The sequence below is a fragment of the Pelophylax lessonae genome (assembly GCF_965119305.1).
Source record: "Pelophylax lessonae genome assembly, chromosome: 1".
NCBI classification, from domain to species: Eukaryota; Metazoa; Chordata; class Amphibia; order Anura; family Ranidae; genus Pelophylax; species Pelophylax lessonae.
In genome coordinates, this window is record NC_138768.1 from 129939828 (window position 1) to 129956093 (window position 16266).

Sequence of the window (16266 nt, forward strand, 5' to 3'; positions counted from 1 at the left end):
TGTTGTACTGTTTGTGTGCACTACTATTACCTGCACTTTTACAAGTCTGTTTGCACTATTTCCTGCACTTATTGGTAAAAAATTTGTTTTATAGCTGTATAACTTATTTTGTTAAACCGTTAATAAAAATGCACTTAACAAAAGCACAAATTAGTGTGTTTTTTTATATAAAAAAATTATTGAAAGAAACATTTTTGCAAGGGAGGTGGGTGGCCGTTGGGGGGGGGGCGCCAAAATGGAGCTTCGCTTGTGTAGGCAGAAATCCTTGCACCGGCCCTAAAGGTACAGGAGATGGTAAGAGAGGGTGCGGACATGGTACAGGAGACGGTCAGAGAGGGTGCGAACATGGTACAGGAGACGGTCAGAAAGGGTGCGGGAGTGATGCGGTGCGACACCCCTTTGGGGGTAGTACCGCCAGTGGGTCCTCTGGTGTATGCCGCGGCACTCCGGGGCACCTGGGGGGGCCTCCCTTCCCCGGTAGCCGGCCATGAGATGGATGCCGGTGGGGCGGGGGGGGTCTGCCTGAAGGTGTCCTGAGAATTTGTTTGCTCACTATTCAGCTCTAACAGCTAAGGCCGTGGGCCTCACGGAGGGTGTACCTTATGTTCCTGATGCGCTCTATGGATGACTTAGTGCTACGTTAATACACTTTGAAGTGATATCTGTACTGTCTATAATTTGTCATATGATCGCTGTACCTGGAATTTGGTTGATCCTGTTGTTGATCTGTGGTATGCTTGTATGTTTTTCTTTTTTCTTTCTAATAAAGAATTTTGAAAAAAAAAAAAGAAAGGGTGCGGACATGGTACAGGAGATGGTAAGAGATGGTGCGGACATGGTACAGGAGACGGTCAGAGAGGGTGCGGACACGGTACAGGAGATGGTCAGAGAGGGTGCGGACATGGTACTGGAGACGGTCAGAGAGGGTGCTGACATGGTACAGGAGATGGTCAGAGAGGGTGCGGATATGGTACAGGAGATGGTCAGAGAGGGTGTGGACACCGTACAGGAGACAGTCAGAGAGGATGCGGACACGGTACAGAAGACGGTTGGAGAGGGTGTGGACATGGTACAGGAGATGGTCAGAGAGGGTGCGGACATGGCACAGGAGACAGTCGGAGAGGGTGCGGACATGGTACAGGAGATGGTCAGAGAGGGTGCGGACATGGTAAAGGAGACAGTCAGAGAGGTTGTGGACATGGTACAGGAGATGGTCAGAGAGGGTGTGGACATGGTACAGGAGACAGTCAGAGAGGGTGCGGATATGGTACAGGAGATGGTCAAAGAATGTGCGGACATGGTAAAGGAGACAGTCAGAGAGGTTGCGGACATGGTACAGGAGATGGTCAGAGAGGGTGCGGACATGGTACAGGAGACAGTCAGAGAGGGTGCGGATATGGTACAGGAGATGGTCAGAGAGGGTGCGGACATGGTAAAGGAGACAGTCAGAGAGGGTGCGGACATGGTAAAGGAGACAGTCAGAGAGGTTGCGGACATGGTACAGGAGACAACTGTCTGTTAGAATAACGCAGTGCTGTATTGCAAAAAATGGCCTGGTTGAATGAATAAAAAACTGTGTATGTATTCCCGGCATTACTGTTCAATTTTCACGACATTTGTGGTGTTCAGTTTTTCTCCCATCCAAGCAACACCAACATGCAAAGTTTAACCCGAATGTAAAAAACAACAATTTGAAAGAAAAAAAAAATACATATTCTCAGTTTAAATGTGTCTGTTTTTTTTCCCCCAGAGTTTGTTGTTATCATTTTTCTAAAGCTTTGTGTTTTAGCACTGCTCCGACCGAGAATACGGGAACACTCTGAAATCTTGGCCCAAAAATGAAACTGTTAGTGCCTAACTAAAAATGACACAGACAGCACTTAATTATTAATATTGAATTTCAGTGATTGTATTGGATAAACCACTGTACTAACATTAGTGTCAGGATCTGGTGATCACTTGCTTTGAAATGTGGTAACAAAAAGTCTGTGAAGTCTTATTTGGGGTCAAAAAGTTCATTAACTTCAGACATATTTAAACATGACCTATAGACTTTAGTATGATAGGAGGGTGTGTACAGTGTAGCTTTCCAAGTATGCACACCGCCTTTATATGTCTGATAAACAGGGAATGAACTAGAGTCTATACAACTTCATAATAAAGGGACAGTGATAGCCTGAATATGACAAGTAAAAGAAAAAATGGCACTCTAAAGCTGGATTCACACTATACAATCTTCTTTCAATCTTTTCCTTTGGATTTTTCAAAACCATATGATATGGGGTCAAATCGAAACACTTTAAATTTGTATGCAATCAAGCAGGCCCTTGTACTATATACTGTAGTTAGAGGTAAATCTAAAGGAAATCAAACAAAAAAAGTTTTAGGCCCCTTTCACAGGGGCGGATGTTCTGCCGCTGGTAAAAGCACATTTTTGTTATTTTGAAATCCCAAGACTCCAAGCACAACCATCACTTGCGGTGTACATTACGAATACTTGCGTTTACATTAAGGTGACCAGATTTTTATAATGAAATCGGGGGACATATTTTTTTTTTTTTTTAATTGGCAAATGGGACAGGACTGCATAATATACAGAGCGCTGGTCACAGGACTACATAATACACTGAGCGCTGGTCTCAGGACTACATAATACCCAGAGCGCTGGTCACAGGACTACATAATACACAGAGCACTGGGCCCAGGACTACATAATACACAAAGCGCTGGTCACAGGATTACATAATACAAAGAGCGCTGGTCACAGGATTACATAATACACAGAGCGCTGGTCACAGGACTACTACATAATACACAGCGCTGTTCACAGGACTACATAATACACAGAGTGCTGGTCACAGGACTACATAATACACAGAGCACTGGGCACAGAACTACATAATACACAGAGTGCTGGGCACAGGACAGCATAATACACAGAGTGCTGGGCACAGGACTACATAAAACACAGAGCGCTGGGCACAGGACTGCATAATACACAGAGCACTGGGTACAGGACTGCATAATACACAGAGCGCTGGGCACAGGACTACATATGCACAGAGGACATTTCTGCCCCCACATCCATAGCTCACCTCTGCACCCTTCTCTCACAGATTATCTCTGCAGCCATCTCTTAGCCCTTCCCCCACAACAGCTAAACTCTCCATCTCTCCATGCAGATGCATCAGCTCTGACCTCTGCTCCCCCACTGCCCCAACCTGTGTACAAACAGCCCCCCCCCCCCATCTGCTCACCTCCCGGTCTCAGCCCTCCACACAGTAAATTTTTGTCTCTGCCTCTCCTCCACTGAATAGCAGCAGGAGCGGCAGTGAGATCGTCCAGCAGGGGGCGTCTGCATCTGAGCCATCAGGCTATTTCTCAGCCAGCATGGGATGCCCTGTCTACGTTAATCTGGCCCAGAATCTGGGGACAAAACTGGGGACAGATTTGGCACGGGGACAGTGTCCTCAATCTGGGGACTGTCCCGGGAAACCGGGGATGCCTGATTACCCTAGTTTACATGCCGCTGCATTTAGCTGCAGTGGAAGATTTTTGCCATTTCCATAGCAACTATGTTTACCTTGTAATTCTGATGTGCTTCTTGTTGTTCTTCTTTCTTTTGTTGCCGGTGCTATCCGCTGGTGAAACAGTGCACTTCGATTACCCACGGTTATGTTCAGATAGCTGCGAAATGTATTTTTTCTGACCGTACAAGATCGTATGAAACAAAAGCGCTGCTAAACGCTGTGTGTGAATAGGGTCATAAGAATGCATTGTCTCAGGTTAGCTGCGGTAGATAACTTCATCTATCCACAGCTAAAAGCTCTATTCTATCGGCCCGTGTGAAAGGGGCCTTATAGTGTGTATCCAGCTTAAGGCCTGGCCGTTTGGCTGGAAAAAAAACATTGTAAAAAAAAGTGCATAAGGACACGTTTTGTAAACATGTTTAGGCCCAGCAAGCATTTGGGCGTTTTTTTTTTCATTCCATTAGGCAGAATAAGAATTAATTCTGGCCATTGAAATGAATGAGCGCTCAAGTGCTAAACGCTCCTAGCCTGTAAGCACATTTAGACACGTTTAGGTACCTCAGGTGTTTTTTCTACCAAAACGCGCCTCTCCTGAATGCGCAAATTATGTTTTTTTCCTGCCTCTAAACGTCTGTAAATTCCTGCGTGCAAATGGACACAAAGGCCAACATGGAGGAAGAAAAAAAAAAAGCATCAAATGCCCTTAAAAGTGGTGTTTTTGATACTCAGTGTGCATGAGGTCCAAAGCTGCCCACATAAGGACCAGGCCTATTTCTGATATTCGTTATTTACAAGTTAAAATCAGTATTTTTTGCTAGAAAATTACTTAGAATCCCCAAACATTATATATTTTTTTAGTAGAGACCCCAGAGAATAAAATGGAGACTGTTGCAATACTTTATGTCACACCATATTTGCGTAGCGGTCTTGAAAACACAATTTTTTTGGGAAAAAATAAATTTTTTGAATTAAAAAAATAAGAAAACAGTAAAGTTAGCTCAATTTTTTTACTATAATGTGAAAGATGATGTTACGCCGAGTAAATAGATACCCAACATGTCATGCTTCAAAATTGGGCACGCTCATGGAATGGTGACAAACTTTGGTACTTAAAAATCTCCATAGGAGACTTTAAAAATTTCTACAGGTTACCAGGTTAGAGTTACAGAGCGGGTCTAGTGCTAGAATTATTGCTCTCTCTAATGATCGTGGCAATACATTACATGTGTGGTTTGAACACTGTTTACATATGTTGGTGCAACTTGCGTATGAGTTCGCTTCTGTGCGTGAGCTCAGAGGGACGAGGCGCTTTCATTTTTTTTCTTTTTTATTTATTTTTCTTTTTTTTATTTTTTTTTTATTTTTACACTGTCCCTTTAAAAAAAAATGTGCCCATTTATTTTCCTATTACAAGAAATGTAAACATCCCTTGTAATAGAAATAAGCAGGACAGGTCCTCTTTAATGTGAGATCTGGGATTAAAAAGACCTCAGATCTCACACTTCAATGTGAAAAAAAAAATATCGCAATAAAAAAAAGTCATTTTTTTTATCCCCAAAAAATGTTTTTCATTTTGACGTTGTTTCGGTCCTCCAAGGGCATAGAATCTAGTGGGGGCCATCTTGCCCTCATTCGACTTCCTGCCCAGCAACACAGGGGATCAAATAATTTTCCCCGCTACCGACGGCTTGGGTGAGCGGGGAAAATGACTGGGACTGGCACCTCTCCCACCGCCCATAAAAGTGATTCCTCAGGGAGTCCTCTGCTGGGACGACTTTTATGTGAAAGAGGACCGCTGGCCGTGTAAGAAAATACCGGGGTTATGGCAGCTATCTGATGCCATAACTCTGGTATGTAAAGTCAAAGTAGGTGGGCGGTCCGGAAGTAGTTGGCCGGTTCAGTAGGGGAAGGCTAAATTTCAATCAGTGTGCGGCCCTGACAGAAGTTGTTGAAACGATTGACTTGTATTGAAGGAGAATGTTGGGAATACTGGCTGCCAGCGTTGATCAGCGTGTTCTGACAGCGGTGTGTTATGGCATATTGGAGCACCCACAGGGATTATGACCATGACAGATCACAGGGAGTGCAGTAAATGGTGGGTGATGGTTTCTTTTCACATATTTGTGAATTAAAGGATAAGTCCAGGCAAAACCTAATTAAGGCTAAACCCGCTCTGTGCCACATTCTAACCCTAATCTATCTAATCCTGAAAGGAAAAATTGCTGTACTGACCTATTCTGCACCGGATCCGGTCTCCAGCGGCGGAAGCTGTGTGCAAGAGAGGACCAACAACGGCTGTGAAATGAATGGGAAGTTACGTCACCCATAGACTTAATATGAGGCTTTCGTTGTTGGATGCCTCTCTTCCACCCGCCTCCATGCTGAAGCCGCCGCTGACAGATGAGCATGGGACCGGACTGGATCGGCTGCAGAATAGGTAAGTACAGCGATTTTTTTTTTTACAGGGTTAGATAGATTTGGGTTAGAATGTGGCACAGAGCAGGTTTAGCCTTAGTTAGGTTTTACCCGGACCTATCCTTTAATTCTTGTTCTGCCACAGTCCCATTAGAGGACAGTTCTCATCTCATAGATTTACACAGGTTTCATTGTTTGCATCAGTTATAAGATATGTATACTTACATTGTGCCAAGCTGGACCAAAATATCAATAAATATACAATGCAGATCATTACTAGAGTTCAATTAAAGGCTTCATTCACCCTTGTATGACCCCAAAGTGGAGTGCAACGTTGGTGCAACTTTAATGCATGTTTGACACACCTTTGACGCAACATTGGATGACTGCAACTTGGATGCCAGTTTGGCTTTGACCAATGATAACAGACAACTGTTGCACAACTGTCACATGTATAACACTCAGGTGAGACTTTCATGCAACTTTTGAGGTTTACATTGCAGTCAATGGCACTCAAGTCACACGAAAGTCAGGCCAAAATAGCGCAGGAAACTTTTTTAAAGTCATTGCGACTTTAAGTTGCATATATTTGAACTGTTGTCATTAAAAAATACGGGGTGCGACTTGTCTTTCGACTTTAGTGTCCAAAGTCTGATGACAAACCGCACAAGTAAGACTGAAGACTTGAAGCTGAACTTCAAGATAAACCAATATTGTCTAACTACAAGCAGCAAGTTTATTCTTCTTTGAAACTTGGAGCGTTTTGTGTATTTCTACCAGATCTTTGCAGAAATTCCAGTATTAAATTGGTTCTCTGTGCTGGAGCTTCCTGTAATAAAGACCGGTCACTGCTGCTCTCTCTCTTTGTGCAGGGTGACTGGTCTTAACTCCGCCCCCTCCAGTAGTTTTCTACAGGCAGCCTGTAGTGGGTGGAGCTGCTGGGCCCCTCCCACAGTCCTGTTCTCTGCACAGGCCATGTACAGAACAGGGATGATGTCATCAATACTTTTCCAAATAGAATAAATGGGTTTGTAATGGCATTTGGTGCTCACAAAGTGGATTTATATCCTTTTTTGGCTCTTGATGAATATCTTTTAACAAAAGTGTTAATTCCCAGAGTTCAGATTTACGTTGTTCCTTACAAGGTTACTTTAAGCATGTCATATCAATAAAGTATGATGTGCAAAGATTATCACATTGATAATCAACATACAGATTGCATTGTAACAAATGTAAGGAATAAAGAAAAAAGCAATAACCTAAGCTAACACAAACCTAAGCTAATACACAGCTTGCAAAATGTCCCCTGACATATCCAACATGCTGTATTATTTGAGTCACTGCAGCTTAATGATTACAATTGAAACTGAGAAAAATACAGAGCTGTGCTCCTCTGAATTAGAAGGAAGTAAGGAGCATGCACTGCTCTGCTCTGCTCTGTTATTTGGTGAAAGTCTGCACTCTAATCAGTACGAGATGCTCTAGTGCCACCTGCTGGTACTGCAGCTAATTTTTTTAATGCATTAGATCTCATTTACACTATAGTGCATAGTGCATGTGCATTACGTGCTGGCATGCGCTTATAACTTGCATGTACTGTGCTTTGCCATTACTGTGCCCTGCCATGTTGCAAAGTGTGTTAAAACTGTGTTGCCATGCATTTTTCATGCCATTTTTTCCTGTTATTAAACTGAATCCTTTTACCCTGCATTGCAGCACATTGCGCAAAAGTGTCCTGTTCTTGTTCATCAATGCTGAACATTCATGTGGACTAAGAGCAACTTCACACTGCACTACTGTGATTTTGCTAAAGTGAAGCTAACCCATGGCTTTTGAGTGGATTAGCTGGGCTTTCCTATAGACTTCTGTAGCAATATTTCAAGGCATTGGGCATGATGTGGGTCTGCCACGGTTACCGTTATCACCAACAGCGCATTTAAGCGTGTGAGTGTGAGTAAGTGTGAGATCTGAGACAATGAACAGTCCGGCATCTTTGGTTTTTAGTTTTATTTTATATGGGGATGGGAGAAGGGAATGAGTGGGATACACCTCTGGCTCAACTAGGTAAAAGAATGGGACACTTGAGAAAAAAATGCCGCCTAGCACTGTCTTGGCGCCGGCTGAATGCCGACCAACGCTTACTGACGCTTGTGAATCTGACTTGCTGTCTGTGAATTGAAACTTGACTTCTGATACTTCCGCACAGCTCAAAAGTCCTTTACACTGCTCTCTGTAGTCTTCACTGACTGAGGTAGCTACTTTCTACTGCTGCTGCAACACTTAACCGCTTGCCGACTGCCTAACGGCGATTTACGTCGGCAGTCAGCCCCTCACTGGCAAAGTGACGTAGATCTACATCGCTAGCCTGCGAGGGTCTAGGGAGCGAGCGCGCGCCGCCGGAGGCGCGCTCCTGCTCCCGCGTGGTCACTCTGCGATCGTCGCTGCAGAGGGAGAAAGTCAGGCGGCTAATGTAAACAAGCCGCCTGTTATTCTCCCCTGTGTAGAAATTGTGATCACACGGTTCTACTATGTAGGACCGTTGATCACTGTTTCTACAGCTCAAGCCACAGCCAATCACAGTTAGAATCACGCCCCTAGGGACACACACAGCCCCTCCCTCTCAAATAAAGTTAACCCTTTCACTACCAGTGTCATTTTGCAGTAACAGTGCATATGTATAGCACTGATTACTGCAGTAATGTCACTGGTAACCCCAAAAGTGTCAAAAATGTCAGTCAAGGGTCCGATCTGTCCGCCGCAATGTCGCAGTACCGCAAAAAAACGCAGATCGCCGCCATTACGCGTTAAAAAAAAACAACAAAAATCTTTCCCTTTGTTAGTCAAACGCGATAACTTTTGTGCAAACCAATAAAAATACGCTTTTTGCGATTTTTTTTTACCAAACATATGTAGCGTAAAACAAATTGGCCGAAAATGTTAAAAAATTTTGATTTTTACATTTTTTTGGGGAGGAATTTCATATAAAAAAATGTGAAAAACGTTTTTTTTTTCAGTTCCTCAGAGAGTTCTTTGCCATGAGGTGCCATGTTGAACTTTCAGTGACCAGTATGAGAGAGTGAGAGCAATTGACACCAAATTTGCTCCCTATTCACACCTGCAACTTTGTAACACTAACGAGTCACATGACACCGGGGAGGTAAAATGGCTAATTAGGTCCAATTTGGACATTTTTTACTTAAGGGTGTACTCACTTTTGTTGCCAGCAGTTTAGACATTAATGGCTGTGTGTTGAGTTATTTTTAGGGGACAGCAAATTTACAGTGTTATACAAGCTCTACAGTCACTACTTTACATTGTAGCAAAGTGTCATTTCTTCAGTGTTGTCACATGAAAAGGTTTAATAACATTTTTACAAAAATGTGAGGGGTGTACTCACTTTTGTGAGATACTATATGTGATAGCCCGGCATTAAAGCCCACTGCTGTGCTGACACATACTGTATATGCATAAAGTCAGCAGCCAGTTTAAATAGAGTAAAAGCTCCCTTTTCACATCAACCTGACCCTAACACAGTGCCATCTTAAGAGCATTAAAGGGCCCCGGGCAATGCAGTGCACTGGAGCCCCTCCCTACACAATCACCCATGAGAATAAAAATGCAAATTATCCATAAGGCTATATTTATTGGTACAGCAGTGCGAGGCTAATGACAGCTTCCAACTTCGGCGGCTAGGTCCGGCAAACACACACACACACGGACAAGAGTCAGACGCGACTGTCCTGTGTATGCCTGTTCCCGTGGAGGCAGACAGGCATTCCTGTAGCCTGACAGCAGTGCAGGGCCGACAGGCTCTTGCCACCTGCTAAGTTCAGCGGCGGGATGCACACAAGAATCGGGACTAATGCTTGACTGGGGCTGGGTCGCTGGGCAGGTGGGGCCCCCCGGGCAAGTGGGGACCCTAGGCAACTGTCCAGCAAGCCCATTCGGTAAGATGACCCTGCCCTAACACCCAACCCCCCCTTTCATCCAGTGGGTTGAATGAAAAAACTGACCCAATGTTTTGATGACAGGAGATTTCCCCGCTGTCAGAATATGCTAATCGGTGCCGCCGGCTAATCAAATGGCATTTATCTAACAGACTGGTTATACAGACATTGTTTGGTGGACCTGAGAATAGCATCTTGGGAAAGTAATGCCCTTCATCTGCTGCAGACAGAATGGGATCTCTGCTGCAGACAGAATGGGATCAAGCACTGGGACTGTTATAACTGAATGGTTAATGGTGTTTTCATGCTCTATATTCTTCTCTATTTTTGCTACAATTATGCCTGATTTATAGTCATAACATCTTGTTTGTTCAGCTATGTCTGATTCTGCAGAAATAGTTTCTCATAAGAGCACCTTGATAGGTAAATTTGTTATAGGAACAGTTTAAAATTGTATAGTATGCCAAAAAGTATCACGTGATCATGAATCATATTGAAGCCAAGCCTCTTATTGCAAACTCAACGTCTCTCTTATTCTAACTGTATATATGCTCGGGACATTTCCTGAAATAAACAAACATGCTTTGACTCTACCCTCGCTGTGTGTCTCTTTGTGTTCCCGAATATTCATAGGGAGCCCATCTAGCTGTCCGGTTCAAAAGTCCCTTACAATAACCTTGTGATTTTCTCTCTTCTTTAAAGATGCTAATAGCAAGCTGAGGGAGGTCTTCCCTTCACTTTGAAATGCCTGGTCTGGTGAGTGGATTTCGTGGACAGGAGAGAGATAAACTGGAAAGGGGGAAACTGTGCTTGGGGGAGAGGGGGGATAGCTGTACTGGAGGGATATGTTTTTTGGGGGGAATTTAGGCTTGTGGAGGATGATCTTTTTTGTACCACACTGTCTACTGACCAGTGCATATGCAATATACTCTCCTGACTCTTGTTAGACTTTTGCTTGTGCAACAGCAATTAAAGAATACAATGGGTACAATTATATATATTACTGTGTACCTTTTAAGTAGGCTCACATTTTAAGCCCCTACCATTGGTAGCATAGCAAATTAATTTCCTCTGGCTAACTAATACTGAACTCCCCTCCATGTGAAAAAAATTACATATGGCACAGTTGCAGTGTTCCTTGGTGAATTGGCTGCATTCATTTTCTTAGGTTTTTTTTCTTTGCTTTCTTTTCCCCTGGTAATCCTGCAAATAATACACTTACAGTCTCTGGGTGGATCGATCACCCCTCCAGTGTATCTTTAGAGGGAACCATGGTTGTCACCAAAAGTTGCTCTCCTCATATTGACTACAAACAGATCTATATCTCTATTACACGGGGAAAGGACAATTGGTAATTTACAGAGGATAGCTCGGAAGGAAGATAACCTTCAGTGCAGGTCTTAGAAAGTGACATGGTCATGGCATTTTTTGCAAGGTCAACATTTTTTTTTCTGTACTTACTAAAAATGCTTTTAGCTTGAGAAAACAAACGTGGCCACCACATCTAAGGTCTAACCATAAGCTGCAATGTGGTACATTTTTGTTCTTGAGTTTAGATATCCTTTAAGGTCATAAAAAGGCTTGGACCATTGTATCTATGCTCATATCATACCTGTGGGATCAGTCTAAAAGTTGGAAATCACTGGAGTAGACAGGTTTAGCATTGGGAAAAACTTTATGATAGACAAATAGTGCATTTTATATATAACTATATAGATCAGACGAAAATGAGGGAAAAATGAGGAGGAAAGAGGAGCAGGGGGTCTTTCTTCCAAATTAGGGACAGTCCCTCGAAATCAGGAACAGTTGGGATCTATGCCTCCTGTGTTAATAATGTAGCAGGGCAACTGCTCGGTACAGGACCTGGAAGCAAGTGGAGATCACTTGAAGGGTGTCTACTACAGTGATTTCTAGCGTTTTGAAGGAGTTAAGACTAAACTGGACACATGTGACTATGTAAAAATATCTAAACCTAGACTTTTTCTTTAACTGTGGTTGTGGCAATAATTAGGACCTCCAATCACTCACTAAAACCAGGACAGAGATGTGGGAAAATGACTGTACAGATATCAGTGTGTGTTTTATTTAGTATGTGTTAGCAGCCTGCGTGGAGCCCGTTTTGTTCTTTTCAGCTCACTAGACAAAGATGGTTTCTTTGTAGATACTTGTGGAGTAATTCTCAGGACCGAGTTCTGCTCTGTCCCACAGCCTCATTAGAGGACAGTTTTCATCTCAAAGATTTACACAGATTTAATTTGTTTGCTAACAAAGCTTCCCTTTTCTGCAGGCCTTCGTGTTCAACAAAAAGAATGACTTCTTCTTTTAAAACTAAAATTGAGCTCCTTTATTGATATCCTCTTAGCAGCCAAAAGCTGATCCCAGGGGTAAAAAAGATCTCAAGATAGAGAAATAGCGAAAGATGTGAATTCCTTCTTTGGGATGTTAAATTCTGAGAAGAAGCTATTTAATTGCCGTTTTTGAAAATGCAATAATTGTCCTTAGCATGTTACATCATAACATTTACAGAAACCTTAATTGAGATCTTGTCTGAAAAAGAAATATCGAATAATTCTGACCATGTGGACTTTGCGGCCTGCTGAAGCAAGGACTAAAAATATGCATTGTCCCTGTACTAATAACACTGACTGGGAAGTGGTAAACATCTGAGGGGGGGGGGGGGGGTAATCAAGGTGCCTAACCAGTGTTTTGGTGTATTGTGTGTGGTGCTTTTACTAAGGGAAGTATTTTATTCCCTGCTATGTGGGGGGAAGAAAATCTATTACTTCCCCACTGGCAGGACTAGTACGTGATCTGGCGCAGGAGAGCCGCCTTGCATCCGTAAATGTATTTTATACGGTCGGCAAGCTTTAAAATTGTATTTCCACTTTGACAGCCAAATTTAAAATCCTCCCACATTATGTTTGTTATTTGTTCCCATTCACACTGTATATACTGCATACTGTATATATACTTTGTTAGGACAAACAGTGTGAACGTCTTGTTTACAACTAATAAAATAGATTTACCAGCACAGTAGAAACAGGACTAATTAGGTTAAACATTACTCTACAACCTCCCCCCCTCCCCCCGTCACATACCTGGCTGGGGAGCCTGACATGCGGAGGAAGGCCTCTCGTACAGCTCCGGCTTGAGGGCCACCAATGGTGAGACAGTAGCCGCTGAAGCACGGCGGGGTAAGAAGGCCTATGATCAGTCCAGTAGTCTGTGCAGGTAGTAGTTGGGAAGGAAGCCAGGAGTAGCTGACAATAGGCAGACGAGACAGCAGGATAGCTGAAAGCAGGCAGACTGGCTTGGCTTGACTGATGACAGACTGTGGATGCACAGCAGGAAGCAGGTGCCGGAAGATGCTGCGCTGGAATGAAGAAGCTGTAGCAGGCTGGAAGAGCTGGAAGTGGGGTCAGATGAGCCGGGCTGATAACAGACGGACAGATCAGGCAAATAGGGCAGACAGCAGTGTAGTCGGGTAACAGGTAGAGTCGGCAACAGATGCAGAATCAACAGGTGCAGCAGGCAGAGACAGAATCTGAGGTGAAGCCAGGGGTCAAGACAAGTAGCAGACAGGAATATTCGGAAGCAAGCCAGGTCAGGATCAGAGGTTAAACACAGGAATCCAGAATGCAGAAACATACACAGAACACTTTAGACCAAACAGCAATTAGCCAGTGCTGAAGCTCTGTTTAAATAGGCTGTTTGGTGCCAGCCTTGATGACAGATGCGCGCTTGGGCATTAGCGCATGCGCGTGTGCCTGTTTGCCCACATCTGTTCGGCTTGTTCTTGGCTGGTGGATGTGCATACCTGTATGTCTGGAAACAGTACTATGGCGAAGCCTTTCCTGATACCTCCCTTAATGTTACATAGTAAGGGAAAACTTTTTATACTCAACTTTTCATGTGCACAAACAAGGTGCACTGCTTTGTATGGTCATGTATTAAGATAAATAAACCAACAAAATGGGCAACCGTACACTTCCAGTCTCTGTGACATGTTGTCGGCTTCTCCCAATGCGTTACATCATCAAATCATGTGACTTTGTCAGGGAATATCAGGGTACACAACAGTGCCCCTTGTTTGTGTACATGAAAAGTTGAGTAGAAAGTTTTAAATAACAAATATTGTTTTTTTTTTTTTTTAATGGAAAGCACTATACAGTATATTCTTTATTTTGAGCTTTTTAGCAACATCCAATATAAGACCAAGGAGGATGGAGATGGACTGAGAGGCACCAGTAAGTTGGTGAAGGATATTACAACTGTGGCATAAGAGATCCCACTAAAGTTTTATTGAGAATTGCAGTGACCTATCGGCCTCCTGGACCGGTATCAGGCTACCTTGACAGCTTCTCTGCCTGGCTACCCTACTTTCTCTCTTCTGAAATTCCCACAATCATTCTTGGTGATTTAACATCTCTGTTAATCTTAACACTCCCGCTACTACTAAACTTCTGAGCCTAACCTCCTCTCTTGACCTAAAACAATGGACACACGCTTCTACTCTGATGGCAACCTCATGTTCTCCTACCTATGCACTCCTCGCAACCTCTCCAACATTCCTTTTCCTCACTGTGATTACCAACTTATTAGTTTCACTCTCTCCTTGTCCCCCTCCTCCCTGTCTTCCAACTACTAAACAATTACCTATAGAAACCTTTGCCATCTTAACCCTTCCCTTTTTTTTTCTGCTACAGATTGTCTCTAACACAAAATCTCATCCCTGTCCTGCCCCAACCTGGCCACTTCTGTCTACAACAGTTTACTATCATCCAACCTGGATACCTTGGCCCCCTCACTACACACAGAATCAGGCCCCAACTGCTACAACCCTGGCAAACAGACAATACCAGAAGCCTCAAAAAACATAGCCACGCTCTTGAGCGTCTGTGGCATAAAACTAAGTCACAGCAAGATTTCAGCCAATATAAATCTGCCCCCTAAAAATAAAATTCCTGCCTCCACACTGCCCAACAGACCTACTTTATCACTCTCATTAAGACCCTCCCCATACAGTCCCCGTCAACTCTTTTCTACCTTGAACATCTACTTCCTCCTTCATTACCTCCGCCCTCTAACTTACTCACTGCCCAGGAGATTACCAATCACTTCAAAAATAATATTTATCCAATTCGTGACGAGATCTCCACTGTACAGATATCTCCCTCACCTTATCACTCCTTGTCCTCCTGCACAATCAATACTTTCCTTGTTTAACCCAGCTACTTTAGAAGGAAGTCACTAAACTTTTTTTTCTAACGCCCACCTAACTTCTTGCTCCCTGGACCTTGTTCCTTCTCAAATACTACGGTCACCCTCTGGCTCTATCCCACACTCTTTAACTCATACCTACTGACATCTTCCCCAACTCTCCAAAACATGCACTAGTCACCCCTATCCCACAAAAAGGCCTCACTAGACCCTACCAATCTTAACAACCTAAGAGCTATCTCCTTACTCCCTTTTGCCTCCACACTCCTTGAATGTCTAATCTACAACCAAATGAGCAATTACCTCATTGAGAAAAACCTTCTTGATCACCTTCAGTCTGGATTTCGCAGCACTGTACAGAAACTGCTCTCCTAAAACTCACAAATGACTTACTAACAGCTAAAACCAACAGTCACTAGTCCATACTCTTACTCTTGGACCTCTCCGCTGCCTTTGATACAGTTGACTACCCCCCCCTCCTCAAAAATCTCAATTTGCTTTGTCTCCGTGGCTTTGCTCTCCATTGGTTTGAATCTTACCTATCTCACTGCCCCATCAGCCTCACTTACAACTCCACTTCCTCCTCTCCAACTCCTCATACTTTTGGGGTCCGCCAAGGTTCTGTCCCTGGACCTCTACTATTCTCAATCTAAAACTACTCCCATGGCTTCCACTATCATTTCTATGCTAATGACACTCAAACTCTCTACCCCTCAGCTCACCCCATCAGTTTCCTCACGCATCACTGATTAACTAACAGACATATCAGCCTGGATGTCTCACCACTTTCTCAAACTGAATCTATATAAAACCGAGCTCATAATATTTCCTCCCCCACTTGCCCCTTCCCCTGATTTCTCTGTCAAGATCAATGGCACAACTATCAGTCCTTCCAAACATGCCAGGGTGCTAGGGGTAACCCTGGACTCTGAACTGTCCTTTCAGGCCCACATCCAATCACTGTCCAAATCATGCCGTCTTAAGTTAACCTCTGCAATAGCTCTAGAATATGCCCGTTTTTATCCAATGACACCACCAAGCTTCTAATTCACTCCCTGGTTATCTCTCGCCTCGACTACTGCAACTCACTCCTCTTTGTATTACATAGACTATCTCCCCTTCAGTCCATAATGAATGCTGCTGCAAGACTCATC